This window comes from Protopterus annectens, chromosome 8.part1, assembly GCF_019279795.1.
Source record: "Protopterus annectens isolate FY-2018-M chromosome 8.part1, PAN1.0, whole genome shotgun sequence".
NCBI classification, from domain to species: Eukaryota; Metazoa; Chordata; order Ceratodontiformes; family Protopteridae; genus Protopterus; species Protopterus annectens.
The window spans coordinates 545247164-545265788 of record NC_056742.1 but is presented as its reverse complement, the minus strand read 5'-3'; positions in this window follow the sequence as shown (position 1 = coordinate 545265788).

Here is an 18625-nt window from a genome sequence, read left to right as displayed (position 1 = left end):
TTGTGAAAAGGGATGACTGTTGCGTTTCTCTATTCATGAGGCACAATGCCTGTTTGGAGGCTAGAGTTAAATAGTCATTTCAGAGGCCTTAATAGGCCATGTTTCATGCTATTTAGAAGGCATCCTTGGATATTTCAGGGCCCATTGATGCGGTATTCTTGGTCTTAGAGAGAGCATTAAGGACTTGTTCCCTAGTGATAGTAGGGAGAGTTATATTTGATATTTCCTGAGAGAAGGTTGGGGGGGAGAAAAGGGTAAAGTTGGAGCTGAATTTATCAGCTAGAAGGTTTGCTATATCTTCTGGCTCAGTACAGGTGTCTCCATTTACAATGAGCTTTGCACACAATTGTGCATTGTCTCTTTTCATCTGGCAATGCTGTGTTGAATTTTTGAAGTTGACAAAGGTATTTTTTTTGTGAGTGTATGAGCACTGCTAACCACCTTGGAACAATATTTTATGCAAAGGAGAAGTGCATAGAAAAGACATTTCAAAAAAATCATTACTATCAGTTTATACAGTAATTGCCCTCTAGTCAGTGGTCACAGAGCAAGAACTTATCTGTTGTGAGTTAAGTGTTTCCTGGCTGATGTTAGAGGAGTAGTTAGCAGGCTGATATGCACTCTGCAATGTGTCTGTGTTTGTTGTATGTCCTTGTCTGTGCACGTTGGTGAGAGTTGGGCGAATGGAGATTGTTTCAGCAAAACTCTACTGTCGCATAAAGTATGAAGGGAAATCTATTAGTGTTAATATTAATGCATGTTACCATTTGTTGACTCAGGAGAAGATTCTGCATTTTAATGTCATATTCCTGTTATTCATGCTGGGTTATACGAAAGTATATGAATGCAAACTTTAATTTTTCTGTCTATAACCAATGTTCATATCCTCAAGTATATTACACTAATTTGTGCATTAACTTAATCTGTGCCTTTTCTACTTCAAACTACTTAAGGTGATTTTAGCAAGTGCTGTGTTCCAACAACTTGCTGTCCTAGTTGTAAATATGTATTGGCATTTAGCAACAGAACTCAGATTAAAGATTTAGAATCAGCTATATTGCTTTTTGAAACATTCTTTCTGAGCACAGTTGTTTGGAATTGCATGGAATTCCATATGTTTATTAGTTGACATTAATCAATAAGCTTTTTGAACAGCAGCATTATTTTTTTGCCCTTTTGATAGCACAGTGTGTTTCTATTTAAACAAGTTAAGAAGCCAGTCTATATAATTTTTGTCAGTCTGTTGACCCTAGACATTTTGTACACTATTCAGAACACCAATTTTAAATGTGTTAAGAGTCCTATTAATTAGGTATTTATACCTTTTGGCAGATAAGCTGGAATCCATGAGTTTTTTTTATTTGTTTTTCTGTCCTTTCCCAAGAGTTTCAGTGTTTCTCATTACTGTACAGTAGTCAAGGCACCATCTTAGTGACTTTCAAATCATGCAGCTAGTTCACGAGAGAGTCATGTTACATTTCCATGTAGATGTGATTGGTTCATAGGCTCATAGATAAGTACTAAGCTAACTATCATTCTGAGCTATTTTAAGCCTAGCCAATTACCCCTTTGGAGAATCAAACCCTGCACCTTGCGTCTGTGAGGTACATACCTTAACCATTATGCCAACCTCCCACCTAATCTAAAAACTCAGACATAGTACAAGGTATAGATAACCTGCTCAAAAGAATGTCTCCCCACCACTGTAGCTGAGACCTTTGGAGTATTTGTCTAAGCAGCTGGCTTAGCACTTATTCAGTCTTGCTCCTTTTATATTCCTGTTGTTTTGTTCTTTTCATACATCTTTTCATAATACTTGAATTACATGGAATTATTTTTGTAAGCAATTGCAAAATATAATTTTACTGGCTTCAGGTGGAATATTGTCTGGCTAATGCACTGTTTGGATTTGTTTTATATATATTAGTGCTGCAGAGCATACTTAACAAGTGGTCTGACTACTAGTACATTATTTACTGTGCCTTTTTGTGACTATGGCTTGTGCATACTTCACCCTTCCCCTTAATGAGCATATTCCCCTCTCTAATTCTTCCTCTAGTCCCTCATATTAGCATTTCACAGTTATTACTAATGCTGCCACAAGCATTCCAAGCTCATCTTTCGCTTGTTTATCTAATCTCTCTTCTGCCATTGAGCTTGTTCTCCTTCTTCTTATAGTACCATTGAATTTCTACTTTTATCCCTCTTAATGGAAGTTCAGGTAGTCTCAGTTTTTGATTGTCCTGCTATCATGTATTACCCACTTTTTATTTTAATTCATTGACCTCTGCATGCCTTCCCAGTTGATGGAGTTTTGCACATACATAATGTAACTTTTTGTCCTGTCCTAGCCATGATGTGCAGCTTTTTCCCCACTCTATGCTGCCTCTAAGGCAGCGTCAACAATTTCTGCAGACACTGTACCTTACTGGTGTACATCCTTCTAGTTCTGCTATGAAGTAGGAACTTGTTTCTTTGCTAATCTTGTACACATACAAGACAGGTGAGAATAACTGTGATGGGCATAGGTAGTGTTATATCACAGTGTAATTGCTATTGCTTTCCTAACTTTATGATTTATGATTACTTACATCAGTACTGATTATCAATGCTCTAACATCTGGGGTAAGTCCTACTATGATCTAGTCCCATGTCCACTGTACGTTATTCACAATACTTATATAAACACCCACCTTTATTCCTATCCATTCACACTCTTAAATGATTAAACTAGGTATTTATCAATTAATGACCTAGCTTCCTAGCCATCTAATCCTATGCTGCAGTCACTACTCTATGGCCTTCCATAGATTAGCATTATAGACCAGTGTATCACCCCCTGTAAAAGCCACTACGGGAGGCCTTCCTTAAAGTAATATCAGTTCTCATCTTCATTTACTCTTCTATATACAACTTTCTACAACCATCTGCCATCCTGCCATTCAGATCTCCTCAAAAACATTTGCCTCCCCAGCAGCATTTTTTACTCAATTATCTATTATACTTTCTTCCTCTGACATCCAGTTCTCTCAAGCTATCTTCACTAATTTGTTCTTTTTCTCTCCAGGGCTATATCTAACTCGTCTCTTGAAAAAATTATTATGGACTCCTTTATTCTGCAAACAATTTACTGCAAAGGTTATATCATAATAAGCAATAACCCCATTAACAATGGCTAACTTGTTAGCCACCAAAGGACTTAGCAAATAAAATCTCAACAATAGAAGTATACAAGTCTGTTAATTAATAATTTGGCTTAGCATTCTTGTTGTTGTCTCAAAACCTGGCTAATACTATTCATTATCTCTATATTCAATTTTTGCTGAAAATATGACACTGTATAAAGCCAACAAACAAATACTACAATAGGTGGAACAATAGATAAAAGTGGTATTTTAGTCATCTACAAAGATATTTGTTGTTCCATTATTACATGTACTTCTAGCACTACAGATAAAGAACTTTTCTGGATCATTGTTGACTATCCTATGGCACAAACTTAGTGCAATACAGAGCTCCTGTCTACATTTCACCTCTTGCTGGCATACCATTTGTTTAATCCATTCTTGGTGCTGTTACCTCAATGATGCATTGTCATAAATGTATCACTTTAGGAGACTTGAACATACACTCATGCCCCACCGAGAAACAGCTATTTAACAGGCACATACATAGCAACAATTGACTGGTTACTTACTGAAAGATTTGACTGAGTGCATTCAAATACAACCCAATATTCTACTGGTCTGACCAGTCACTAACACTTCCTCTATCAAAAAAGTCACTCACTTGGTCCAAAATTTATATTCTGTAAATTCTGCAGAACTGAACTGACACTGTACGAGCTACACATTATAGCAGATGTCATCGGTAACCACTTGCTTGTATGTGCTGTTTGGCCTCAGGGAAAGTTCCATGAAGCATATTGTTATTCCTTCTTCAGAAGCTTAAGAGGGATTTAATAGCAACTCACCCATCTGGAATGGATTGCCATGCTAACACTTCCTTTAAATTTTGATCTGTCAACCCTTTGCAAGTTACATTCTACAACAGAGTATCAAGTCAAATCCAAGTACATTCCTTCGATCACACCAGAGATTAAAGTACAAATGTACTGTGGTGACAAGCCAAGCACCAATACTGCAAAAGCAGAATGCATATCTCTTCTTATCTCTTTACACAGATAGAAATCACATTAAGAACAAGCTACTAAAGAGCTAGCAATTCAACTGTCCATTAGAGAGTAACAAGAACAATCCAAAATAGTTTTGGTTAGGGACTAGCCCCTACTATATCCTTTGCAATACAAAACAATAGATTCCCTTCCCCCCATCAAGTGCTGTACAAATAATTGTGTTTGTTGAGCAGAAAATCAGTTTCAGCACAGCTATTAACTTCATCCCAAAAAGCTGCTACTTATTTCTCTCTATTCTAAAATGTACAAGTACGCCTTTTTCAGAAAACTTTTGTTAAATATTAAACTTGTTTTTACTGGTAGATGATTTCTTGCTACTTCTGTTTTAAGGATGGATGCTCCATTCACCTCCTTCCTGTCTCTATACTGATAAAACACTGTGTACACAAGAACCAGGTTTCAAAACTCTCTAGAAGTCAGCAATGATACCCGTAATAAATGCAGCAGAACTGTAGTGCTGTCATGTTAATCCAGTACACTGATGACTCGATAATAGTCTGTTTAGTTACACCTTTGTCAGCTGTAGAATCTCCATTTCAGCATGGATCTAAATCTACTGAATCCCTGCAATCTGAATTAGGTTTATACCTAAGAGACTTCAAAAGAAAATGCATGTTGTCGGGATATAAATAAGCTGATTTCTCACCTGTTTTATACCAGATTGTTACCATTGTGAATCACTGACCAACCAAGCTGTGAAAAATGAAATCTTTTTATGTGCATTTTAAACAATAAGGGGAATTTAATAAAGCCTTTGGGGTCTTTTATACCATGTAGGCATTGTGGCACACTGCTTACATGAAAGTAAGCAGCTGTGTGATCCAGTAAGCATTGCTGAGTGGTGCATATGAGCGCACCAACACGGGAAGTTCCATGGCATGCAAATCACCTCTTAAAAGAGCTGAATGTCATGCAAAGGAGGCAAGTACAGTGATCCAGCAAACAGATAGGCATCGCTGCAGACCCAGTGTTGGTGTCCATAGTGTACACAGAAAAATTCCATGTGTAGGATTTCAAACAGGCAACAGGAGCTGTAAAAATACAGGTAGATGGGCAGAAATGGCAAAGCAAGTATAGATATGAGCAAAACTATCCACCACATGTCCAAAAATGAGACATAAGTTAAAACTTTTTTTTTTAATGATCTGGCCATGTTTGCACAGCATGCCCCACAGTGTGCAAACATGCTTTTATGAAAAAAAAAGTGGAAAAACCACAGTTAATAGTATGTGACAGAAATGTATTATAGGAGCCTGTGTGGAGTATCTACAATAGTGGAATGGTGCTGTTGCTAACAAGATAGGGCCAGGAACAGAGTAGTTTCCTGGTTGTGTGCATGAATCCCTGTGCAAATGAGGTGGGGTTACTGAATAGCACAAAAGGGTATCCATGTCCTCATATCCCTTCTGTGTAGGCACAGCGTGACTCAGTTCCATGCTAAAAAAATACAAAGAAAAGAAAAAAGGGGAGATAGGAAAGTGGTGAAATGGGGCAAGCAGGGGGAAAAACATATTGAAAGGCAGGGAGAGATGTGCAGGAAGGGTATAGGAAAGAGCCATAGCTATACATTTCTTGTAAAGCAACAACTGTGCACTTTGACAGATTTGTAGATTAATTTGGATTCTCAAACCCCAGAGAAAGGGTGAGGACAACATGACTGCATTGTCAAGCAATTTGGACTGAATTACATATGTCCAGTGGACATGTGTGCAAAATGGAGAGCTATGTATGGATCAATATTTTTTTGGGGACAGGTACCCATTTTTTAAATTTTATTATTGGTGAGAATGGAATGTTGGGGAAGGGACATAAGCATATCTGAGGGATGTAAGCTGGGTAGGTGAGGATGCATTTGCAAACAGACAAGACAAACAAGACAACAGACAGGGGTGGTGTGTGACACATGAGGGGGGGGTGAACACCTTAGACAGGGAGGGTGTTGAGGAATCCGAGTCCCATGTGCCTCCAGACAGCAGCAGCATGACTCATGTCCCCATCCATGGGACCATTGACACCATTGCTGACCAAATACACCTCCTGAAGTCCACTTTGCCACACAGGCATCTCCTTAGTAAAAAGGCCTGTCATCTACTAGTATTAAAGGAGACCTAACAACTGATATCTACACAACAAAACAATGAAATAAAAGTCCAGATAATGTACAAAAACTGCAAAAACAAGGATTCAAACTGGCCGTCAGGTCTTATCTAGCTAGGAACAGCTATTGTGACTTTGTGTTACTGGATCTATCGTAGCATTCACTAAACTCTTTTTATTTTCCTGTCTTTATTGACTGCTTTTTTTTCTGAGCTTCCACCCTTTATCCTATTGAATCTTCCCACTGTCATCTTTCTCTGCTTCTCTCTCTTTCTCTCTCTATACATCATACAGATACTCACACACACACACACACACACACACACACACACACACACACACACACACACACACATGCATACACGCACACACACACACGCACACACACACGCATGCGCACACACACACACACACACACACACACACACACACATACACACACACACACACACACACAATATGCATACATACGCACACACCTTATATATATATATATATATATATATATATATATATATATATATAAATACATATATATATATATATATATATATATATATATATATATATATATATATATTTATATATTTTTTTATTTCTATTTTACATTTGTTGACCGGGATAGTCAGACTCAATACATGTCCATTTTCAGAGGAGGCCCGGGGAGAAAAGGTCCAAGGTAGAACATACAGTACAAATCACAAAATTATTTCATGTTCCATACAGTTTACAGGCTCCAGCTGAGCAAGTATGTAATATAATCATACATTTTTAAAAACAGTGTTGACAAATTGACTAGACCATGTAACATGATTACAGACTATAGAGGAGGATTTAATCGGATTTTGAAAAAGGACATAGCCAGTGAGTTTTAAAGTATAGCTTGAGGGTTTTTTGAACTGAGTAAGAGAGGGTTCAAGAGTAAGATCAGCAGGAAGAGAGTTCCAAGTTTTGCCAATAGAGTTAGCAAACAGAGAGTCCCCAGCAGAGTTGTTGATTTTGGATGTTTGAACCAGTAGTTTATTAGAAGAGCAAAGTGACCTCAGGTTGCTATAAGGGTTGATAATATTTTTAAGAGCAGGTGCATTATCAGGGTGGTTGAAAACTTTATGGTCAATTATAAGCTGGTTGTACTGAAGTAGGCTAGGCCATTCTAGTCACTCCAGAAGATTTAGGTTGTGACAGTGGTGGGTCCTATAGGCTGTGCCTGTTGCAAAACTAGCAATATGGTTATAACAGCTGGAGAGTTTGCTAAGAACGGATTTGTTCAAATTAGTGAGTAGACGGGAGGTATAGAGAAGAGTGGAGAGTAGATGGGAATGAGCAATAGCAGTCCTATCAACTGGAGTAAGGAAAGGTTTGATCTTATAATGGGAGCCAAGTTTTTTTTAATGGTTTTGATAGTTTGATTGACATGGATATCAAATTCGAGGGCGTTGTCTATTGTGATGCCTAAGAGTTTGGTTTGTGCATCTGGGGAGATAATGGTACCATTATTAGATTTTATGGTAAAGAGTAGTGAGGAAGACTTACAAGTGGGGGAGAAAAGAAGCAACTTTATTTTATTAGGGTTTAATAGCTGACGGTTAGAGAGCCAGTTTTCAACTATGTTGAAAGTATTCTGGGTTAATGTCATTAGATCTGTCGTGGAGCTGGCTGAACAAATTAAGATGGAGTCATCCGCATATTGGATACAGGTAGCATTTGGGATGACAGTGGGAAAGTCATTAATAAAGAGAGAGAAAAGAAGGGGACCTAGTATGGAGCCCTAGGGAAACCTAGGGTGACAGGTAGATGTGTTGATAGTTTGCCCTGCCATAGGATGGCTTGTCATCTGCCATACAGGTAATATTAGAACCATTGAAGTGCACAGCTATTTAGTGAGAATGCCTTAAGGGTATGCATGTGTATTTGGTGGCTGACCATATTGAAAGCCTTGGAGAGATCTAAAAAGAGAGCAGAAGAAAGCTTGCTATTATTTTGGTTATGGTTTATGGTTTTAGAGAAGGCTAGGAGGTCTGAGGTGGTACTGTGGTGTGGCCTAAAACTGTGCTGAAAGTTAGCCAACAGCTTATTCTGGGTAAGATAATGCATAAGTTGTTTATGGACACACTTCTCAATAATTTTAGCCAATGGTGACAGAATAGTTATGGGTCTAAAGTTTGACAGTTCAAAGGAGTTGCCTCCTTTATGGAGTGGTCTTACATGATATATTTTCCAAATGGAGGAGATGGTGGCTTCAGATAAGGTTCTGTTGATTATGATGGAGATGGAGTATGCTATGGTATCTGCTGCTTTTTGCAGATACTCTGGTGGGAGGAGATCAGCTGCTAGAGTAGTTGGTTTTAATTTCTTAATTAGAGATCTGATAAGTGATGTAGAAGCAGGCTGAAAGCTAAAGGAGAGCGGGGTATTAGCTAAAGGAGAGTGGGGTATTAGCTAAAGGAGAGTGGGGTATTGGCTCTGGCAGAATTTGGGTTGAAGCAGCTGGGTGCCAGTTGGCTGGCTAGGGATTGGATAGTCTCTGTGAAGAAACTATTGAAGGTATTTGCAATGTCTTCTGAGGATTTATGTTTGGAAGCTGACGGGGTAGGAGTGAGGACTGTCCTAGGTGAAGAAGTTTGTTTATTCCTGCCCAAACCTTTTGAGGTTTGTTGTGATGTTTTTGTTGAAGATGGTAGTAGAAGTTTTTTTTGTCTAGTATAACAGATTTTTTTGTGTGATTCCTTAGCTGTCGGTATCTGAGTTGATCTAGTAGATCTTTTGTGGAACACCATTTATCCCATGCATTATTTCTAGCTATGATTTTAGATTTGGTCTCTTTTGAGAACCATGGGGCAGTTTTTGTTTTAGTTCTTATGGAGCTAGCAGGAGTGTGAGAATTAAGAATAGCAAGAAATATGGAATTAAAGTATACTTCTGCATTGTCCAGTGAAAGGTGCTTTTGGATTGACCAATTGAAAGCTTTAAGTTCATTTTGAAAATTGGTGGAGTTGAAGTTCTTATTATTTCTGATGGTTTTAAAGGTGATCTGGTGGGGGTTGTCCACCTTGTGTTTGATAATGTACATAAGTAAGTGGTCACTTAGGTCAATCTGGGAGGGTCCCTGTCTTATACATATAGGGGTGGCTGTTGATAAGTATCCAATCTAGGATACTGTCTTTGTTATTGGGTTTGCCTATCCTGGTGGGGGAGGATATGAGCTGTGTAAAGCCATTTAGGTTGACATGGGTTGTAGGAGATGCTGAGGAAAAGGTGTTCCAATCAATGTTAAAATCTCCAAGCACCATATTTTCTTGGGGGTAGGTACTGGATAACCAGTGGAGGATATCCTCTAGGGTGTTTGTATTATTCCCTGGGGGAATGTAAATGCAGACAATGTTTATGCATTTGTTATTGTTAGTCTGCAGTTTGGTAATAATAATTCTGCATTATTAAACTGGGGTGGTTGTAGGGAGACTGTAGTAACAGCTAGTGTGCTTTTATAGAGTACAGCTACCCCACCACCCTTCCTATTAGTACGATCTAATCTAAATATGTCGTACCCTGGTGGTATTACCTCATTGTCTTTTGTTACTGGTTTTAGCCAGGTCTCCGTAAGACATAATACATCGGGGGAGTAAACTGCTAAGAGGGCATGCAGATTATGGACCTTATTGTTTATGCTTCTGATATTTAGTTGGCAGGTAAGGAGCGAATTAGGGTGCCTATTAGCCAGTGCTATGTTAGAAGGAATATTAGTTTGGGAACTGGAATCAGCAGGTGGAGATGGGCCAGGGTTTGGGTAGATGTCTCCATCCATTGTCAGGCTGTATTTTAAGCTAACTATGAGTTTCATAATTTGGTTTATACATTTTTGGTAATATTTAGTTTTGGGGTTGATATACCTAGGTCTAATCAGGTGGTAGTTTTTAGGAATGGTGGGGTCAGGTATGTGGGGAATTATGAAGTGATCAGTATTGTTTGATATTGCTGTAGTGATAGTTTGGGATTTCGGGTAGTGGAAACCTAGGTAGGGCTGATTTTTATAGGTGCTGAGGAGATATGGAATGAATAACAGAGATAACAGTGAAAATAGTAGCAGTATTTTGAGGGATAACATAGTGCCTGGCTGGGGCATTATGTGGGAACTGTATTTGGAGCAGGAGGAAATTAAACAGACTAGGAAGATTAGTGGCAGGTAGTGTGGGGTGGTTTGATCTAGAAGGTTATCTTTGATAGGTTATAGTGGAGGGGTGTGGTTTTTAGAGCTTTAAATTTAGCATCACTGGGGGTGGTTGGAATTTGGGGCCAGGGTGGTGCTTGGAGCAAGCCTGAGTACAGCAAGGGCGAGTGGAGCAGGGCCAAACCAAACCACAGGGTACCTGATTTCTGTGCCTGCAAAGTAAGTAATTGTAAAATGTTATTTTTTATTTCTCTAGTTTTATACTGCACATGTTATATTTTATTTCTCTAGTTTTATACTGCAGATTGATACTACACACTTGGGGAGGTAAAGAAGATTAGATCTGCGGACTAGTAGCTCTTTAACTAGCCACCAAATAATTAGCTAAAAACAACACAAAAAAATTTCTGGGGTCTAATGGCTTACCAGTGAGCAGAATTCAACTGCTGATGAGCACTTGTGTCCTGATGGGAGAATAGTAATTTAAAGATGGCTCCATAAAAAGCAGGAAAATAATACAGACTTAGTATTGGGGGTAGGGGTAGCAGAAAGGGTATGAATCAGGTGCAATACAAAGAAACCAGCCAAACCAGAGAGGCAAGCAGTGGAAAACTAAGAGTGAAGGCCTCAGAGGGGGTGAGTAGTAATACAAACTCTACTTATAAAGTGAAGGAGAGAAGAGACAGCAACATTTATTAAGGCTGGGAGTCTGTCTTCACATTGACTTGCTTATTAGTAGCCAGTTTATGCACAGATTAGAGTAGGGAGATACATTAGCAATAAAGGGGAATGTATAGAGATGAAAATAAACAGGTGGGGCTCATGTGACACAAAACAATGGCAAACAGCACTGAAAGGGCTGCTTGAGGGCTAAGTTTTAATCACAGAGACTAGGAAGGACCTGAATTAAGTGTATACTGTCTAGTGGACAGGGTTGCTACACAAGCTGGGGGGGGGGGGCACAAGGCTCAAACAATCAGTGTTATTAGCACACTGAGAACTACTAAGTAACACAGCTAATGTTAACGCTTCACTATCATAACACATACATGTAGAATGCCTGGATGGACTGACCTTGCTCTTCAGGCTCAAAGGGTATATCCTTGGTTTAGTTTTATATATATATATATATATATATATATATATATATATATACACACACACACACACACACACACACACACACACATATATATATATATATATATATATATATATATATATATATATATATATATATAAACAAATATGATTCTTTGATGATACATCAAAAACCAAAGCACTGAACAGCAACTGATCAAACACAACTGATCAATCACCAGTCAATCAAAAAAGAATGAAAAGACTTAAACATATTTTTTGCATGGGGGCAAGCCCACACCAACCCCCATATCCCCTACTAATTATATATACATACACTCAAAGATCTCAATACAGTGGGGAAAAAGATAGATTTCCTGTTCCCTACTGAGCTGCAATCTTTCACTAAAAAAAAAAAAAAAAAAAAAAGCCGGTGTGTGCAATTAGCTGATTTTCATTTAGCTGTACCATCTCTTTTTCAAATCGGGAAGCTGATTTCTCGATGCATTAAATATAACCTATACATGCATATATTCCACATCTTCTCTGCCTTCATCCACTTCTTATTCTCTCTCTCACCACATATACTTTTATTATTATCTCAATACTCCTAGTTTCTGACTCCTAGTCTCTGCTTCCTTTTTCTCCTACTTTTCAGTCATACTACTCTACTCATTTTATCCTGTTTCCCTTGATCTGACTACTCATTCTATAAAAAGTTTATAGGACAATTACTTAAATTTCTCCTGCTTTGCTTTGCTTCATCTAAAGTCCTCTAGTAATTAGCTGCTCCATAATTATACTTTTTTATTGTACACCATATGGATTCTGTATCATTATTCCACTGCATTGGGCATATTTTGTATATATAAATCTTGTTTTACATTTTCCAAGTAGACCACCACATTTGTTATTGAACAATTAGCTATTCTGATGCCAACCTTGTATGTAACATACAAGTGGTTCATAATCTTACTTTACTAATATGTGAAAAACAAGTTTGTCATGAGAAGATTGTGATTGCAGTATCTCAGGAGTTTCTCCTTACCTCGTGATACAGCAGTCTTAAAGTTGATATACGCAAGTAGTAGGGGGTGTGGCTTCAGAAGGACTTACCCACTGTACGAACAGCCACTTACTGAATTTTTCTATTTCAAATGTGATTCAAGTTCAAGAGTTTTTACTGTTTTATATGCACATTTATGAGCAATGAGCTCAAAACTGTTACTATTTCATTAAAAATCCTGGTTATTCATAGTCTATACCAATGCCATGAACTTATATCTGTATTCAGTGTGTAATACACATGCTATATTGCAGTTCTTGTTTTTGCTTATACCATATATGGTTAAAGATGCACTAGAAAATTAAGTACAGCTGTGCAGCAGATTCCCTGATTTCTGCATCCATAGAGATTTTGCATAGCATTCAGATATGATGGATGTCATTTGGAACATCACCATTTGGAAAGCATATACAAAGTTCTTGCAGTTCTACTCTACATACAGCACTTTTAGCATAGGCTACAGTCTGGAATTTCCTGTGCACCCAATTCTCATTCAAAAGTATGAAGACCATAGATGCAATCCTGGGAATAGTGTAACTATATGTGTGAATAGTTGAACATATTAAGTCCAGCTTCATGATACTTTAAAGTATTCCCTGCTCTTTAAAATACAGCAATCCCATGATTAGTATACATGAGTAACATGTGTGTGGAAGTGTGGAAGTGAAACCTCCCATGTCAGGTGAGGCAGAAGACAAAGACCCTCCAGGTAACAATGGGTTTTGTAATGTAATGTTTTTCTGTTTAAATTACAATCTTTTTTTTTTTGAATATTGGGACTCACAATAGCAGGGCTCATACTTTGGATAGGGATCCATTGGACAGGACAGGATGGCTGGGACTACAGTGCTAATTGACTTAGTTAGGGGATACTACATGTAAGGAAATGATCCATATGTAAAGTGAGCCAAAAACCTTGTCATCTTCTTAGTAAACATCAACATCCTGTGGAGTTAAATGTATTAATACTCCCTACTCAAGCCACATTTTTGATCTTTTTCTACTTTAGTAGGATTTCATGTCCCGCGTCTGCCTGCTGTCTGCTAAATAAGATATGTGTGTTGAATTAAACTGCTTTCCCCAGACAGGGAATGTGTAAGTATGTCAGCCACTCCCCCACTGCTTTATCAGTTTTCAAAGTGAACAAACACTTCCAAGTTTTTTTTCTTTTTTTACTAGCTAGTAGTATGTGGTGAAGACAAATTTCAATGCACTACAAAGATTTATGATCAGGTCTTTCTGATCATAATGAAGAATTGCGTGTTCTTAACACAGATGCCAAGATTTACCTCCTGAGCTTCGCACAAAAAGTGAATTTGTTGGCAACCATGTCTCACACACATAATATGCTCATTAGGAACAGTGACCCGGTCATAATCCTGTATGTCACATGTGTATATAAACAACCTAATTTGCAGTTTGACATACATATTGCATCATTACTAGAGGCTTATGCCATGTATGAGGGAGTATACAAACAGATAACCAGACACTTGAGAAGAACTTACAGTGAAAGAAATAATCACTTCAGGGTCAGTCAATCACTCTGTATATTTAATCAATCAGTCTATCAATCAAACAGTGTTATGCACAATAGCAAAGCACATTACAGTAATTAGTAAAAGCATTTAATACATTTTGGGATAGTATAACAAATAATATAAGAATAAACTATGAAATGACTTGTTAGTCTGAGTAAAACAGACTGCAATTTGACCTACACCTTTGATTGAACAGATGAGTTTTAAGGGCATTTAAAAAAACACTGATAGGACTCAGCCTAGTCTAATAGGTGCATTGATTAACTAATTAACTTAACTGATTAATTCTGTTTGATTATTGGACTCTACAGAAATATGCAAATGAATGAAAGCCAGCTGTTTAAAAGCATTCCGGGAATTATTAGTAATCCACCAGCAGTGGAAAAATGGACATGGACTGGTTGTTATTGGATAGCAGCTTATATTTGGGACTCACATCATATGGGGCCAATCAACACCTTACACTTAATCCTCTAGGTTGACAGCACGGGTTAGTATGACAGCATTTCAGACTGTGGAGTTGAATACTAGCTAGAGTCATCTAAGGACAACATATAACAACCTGATGCAAATGTAACTCATTCTGTGATGGGTGAAGTAAGAGCATGAGCAAGTGTCATTAGGTCCTCGTTGTGACACACCTGGCTGCTATGTTTTGCCCAGTGTATAGAAAGTGCATTATCATGTAGATTTCACAAAGATCTCTAAATTCTGCTGTTTACAAACAGGTGATGAAGATTATGCTTTACTTTGAGCTGTGTAGAAATTCCATACCTATTTGCATGATATTAAGGTCATGTCAGTGGGAAACCATTGGCCCTTTTTGTCAGTTTTTTGATCACTTGAAGTCCACTCAGCTGTGCCAACAGCATGACTGCAGTATCACTCTCTTTACTTTGCAAGGTATGATCATGTCTGGCACTGCAGTAAAACAAAACTCATTTGCTGTGCAGATGAGCTATTCAGGCTTTCTGAAATGTGCTTTGTGAGATGAGGGCATTATTGATGTTGTGGATGTGTTTCCCATTCCTCACTTTCCAACATTACCATTATCTTGTGATGTGATAAAAAAGGTATTTTTTTTTAATTAGCACTGTCAAAAGTATATGAACAATCCATGCATAGTATGATTCAGACAAGTAACAAATAACTTCTTCTTTTGGCTTTCCCGGTTAGGGGTCGCCACAGCGGAACTCTGGTTCACTAATGATTGGCAGTAGATTTTTATGGTGCCGAGGTGCCAGCCCGACACCCAACCTTCAACGAAGGCACATTTTGTAATACCACAATAGACATAATGACATATCAGGGATGTCCGATGTGGGTATAAATGTGGCTACAGTGCTTGTGCTATAATTGTACATCCTAGAATAAATACATAGTAACATTTTTTTAGACTGGACAAAATGCTTATTGTTGCTCTTAGTCATATTGGATGACTGTGTTTAGGTAAACTGCCGATACAGCAAAATTCCCTAACATATGCTGCCCACTGTTAATCAGCATAAACATATACAATTTGATCCATGTGAACAGTATTGCTATGTATTCATGCTGGCCCACACAATTGTAGTCCTTTCTACAATAACTTCACATCTAAAATGCCTGCATGTATTATTCTGTCTCTTTGGATCTGATTTACAAACAATTGGCGTTGGACCACCATCTAAACATATGACTTGCAGCTCCAAATTAACTTCCAAACTCTATTAGTATTTGCTGAATTCTGACATTTTTAAAGACTGTTATTAAGGATATAATCAAAACAACATTTAGCCTTGCTTGAAGGGACTCGTAGAAAAAACATAGTGCAGAATACAAGAGTTTATATGCAAATTACATGGAGAAAATGGGGTACTAAAACAAAAAATAGGTGAAAGGTTTGTTAACTTAGAAGAATATTCATCATAACTTGTGAATGCAAATAAATAATTCTCATGGCAACCTTTATTAGACTCAGTGTTAATAATGCCAACCAACAAGCAGCCACAACAAACAATGTCAGATTGCTAGAGTCATAGAGAATGAACTGTCATTTGAAGATAGATATTCAAACATCTGTATGAGACTTCCAAAATTGCTACAAATGTATTAACTGGGTAAAATGTGCTTGCACTGGTTCAAGACACTGCTACACACAGGATAAATTGAAAATATTGCAGAGATATCATGGTGACCAAAGAAGTGATGCTGAGGACCAACTTAAGCTAGAACCCAATAATAACCCTCTCTTACCTTACTCAATGCCTAGCTATACAGCACTTGCAATTGCTCTAATGACCGTAACATACCTAATGATATTTATCAGTAGCCTGATATTACTGCAATCCAGGCATTAGTGTTTGCACCTGAATGAAACCAATAGCTTGTCAGGGTCATGCATATAATACATAAGAGATGCATACACAACACTGAAAGGCTATGCTCTGAGCCATGCACCCCTCATGTCACTGCAGACCTGTATGTCAACCAGACCTGATGGTGTCTACAGCATCATCTTAGTTAATGGCCGGCATCAAGCAGGGATATGATTGACATGTCTGTGCTCCTGCCTCAACTAAGAATTACTATAGCTACTGTTGAGAAATGTTTATGTAATTTAAGTTAACAGAAAAAGTTGGCATTCTGTTGTGACTATATTAGAAGAATCAATAATGTATAGTACTGAGCAATTTTTTTTTTCCAATGGGCATTATTTAGTATACCTACCTCCCCAAACAGAGAGCCTAGCTTAAGTAAACATTACATATAACAACCTTCCTAGCTGCAAATTTATTTTCCAATAATTCCATTTGTAATATATGTCACTGTTTTCCTTAACCTCAGAGTAAGTTCTAAATGAAGGAGTTTAATGGGGGGGGTGTAAGCACCCCAATACAAACAAAATTAATGGAAAATACAGTTTGCCATCCCTGATTTGGTATATATGTCACAAACCATGTGCAATATTCATAAAACATTTAGGTGTGGTGTAGGCATTGTAAAATTATGCTGGGATGCTTGCAAAAACATGATATCTTTACTAAACACCATGACATGCTGCCATGACATGCTGCCAGAACTGAATGACCTTTATGAAACACTACTCACAACTTGTAAGCCCAACACAGCTCAACGAGTCAGGAACCACGATAGTACTGCAGTTAGTTTCTTTTATTAAAAAACCATGCATAATAAAAGAAACTAACTGCAGTACTATCGTGGTTCCTGACTCGTTGAGCTGTGTTGGGCTTACAAGTTGTGAGTTGTGTTGTGGACTTCAGGAACTTTTGTGTGACTTTATGAAACACTGCAAGCATACAAAAGAAATGAATTTTCCATAGAAGAAATAAAAAACATATCTCATTTAATTTGTAAGAATCCTTTAAAAGGGTCTGATAATTCAGAAAACAGCCCAGATATATGCATTTATGAGAGAGATAGAGAGAAAGAGAGTGAAAGAGTGTGAGAGACAGAGAAACGTAGTTGAATGTAATCGGTATTATTTTAAGGAAGGGAAAGTTTGCTATGTGCTTTATGTACATTTTCTGAAATCACAAAAAACACTGATAGACCAGTAATGCAAAAAAAAAAAAAAAAAAAAAAAAAGGAAAGAAAATGAGCAATTTGAAAAATGACAGACATTTAAGTAAGCCTCATTATTTAAAAGTTCATACTCTTTCAAGAAACCATGGACATGCTGAGACCACCAATAGAGCTCTCAATGCAGGGCAGCTTTGCAAATATACAGTAAAGATTCAAGTGATGCTTTCAGCTGTATGAGGTAGCAGCAGGGTACAAATAAAATAATTCTTGAAAATCTGGAAAACAAGTACTGAGTTTACTTCATGTAATGAAGAAGGAAGTAGTAGACAATGTTTAATATTTTTACTAACTTAAATGCCAAGCTTACAAAATGATTTAAAGAATATAATGGGAAAGTATGTGTTAAAGCGAGACAAAGGAAAACACCACGTGTAAAGTACAGATTTTGCACATCTGCACAATGGAATAAAACTATAAAACAGAAAGCGAATTAATGAGAAGTGACATTAATGTAAATTTGGAGACAGAACAGTTTTTTTTATAATAGGCAGAATTTTTCTGCCATAAGTACTGACATTTTCAGAGAATGGCTACTTTTATGGATTTGATTTTAGAAAAAAATGGACATACATACTGTAACAGATAAAGAAAAGTGTGAAGAAAATGTTTATATGACTAGATGGTGTAGACAGAAAATGGCTATTACAGGTAAACATCTAAGAAATGATCTTTGTTTTACTGAGTAAAAGGAAACTAGGAAAATAAGCAAGATCCGTTTATTGGAAGTGTGAAAGATTCTGAATGACTAGAGACCAACGGTTCTACTCAGTACTTGTCGGCCTGGAGTTCTCAGCAGCATTTGACACTATTGACTACCATCTTGATTAAGCACATATGATCATATTATGGTATCTAATCTCTTTTACAACTTTAATAGTGGCTTATCTCACACCTAT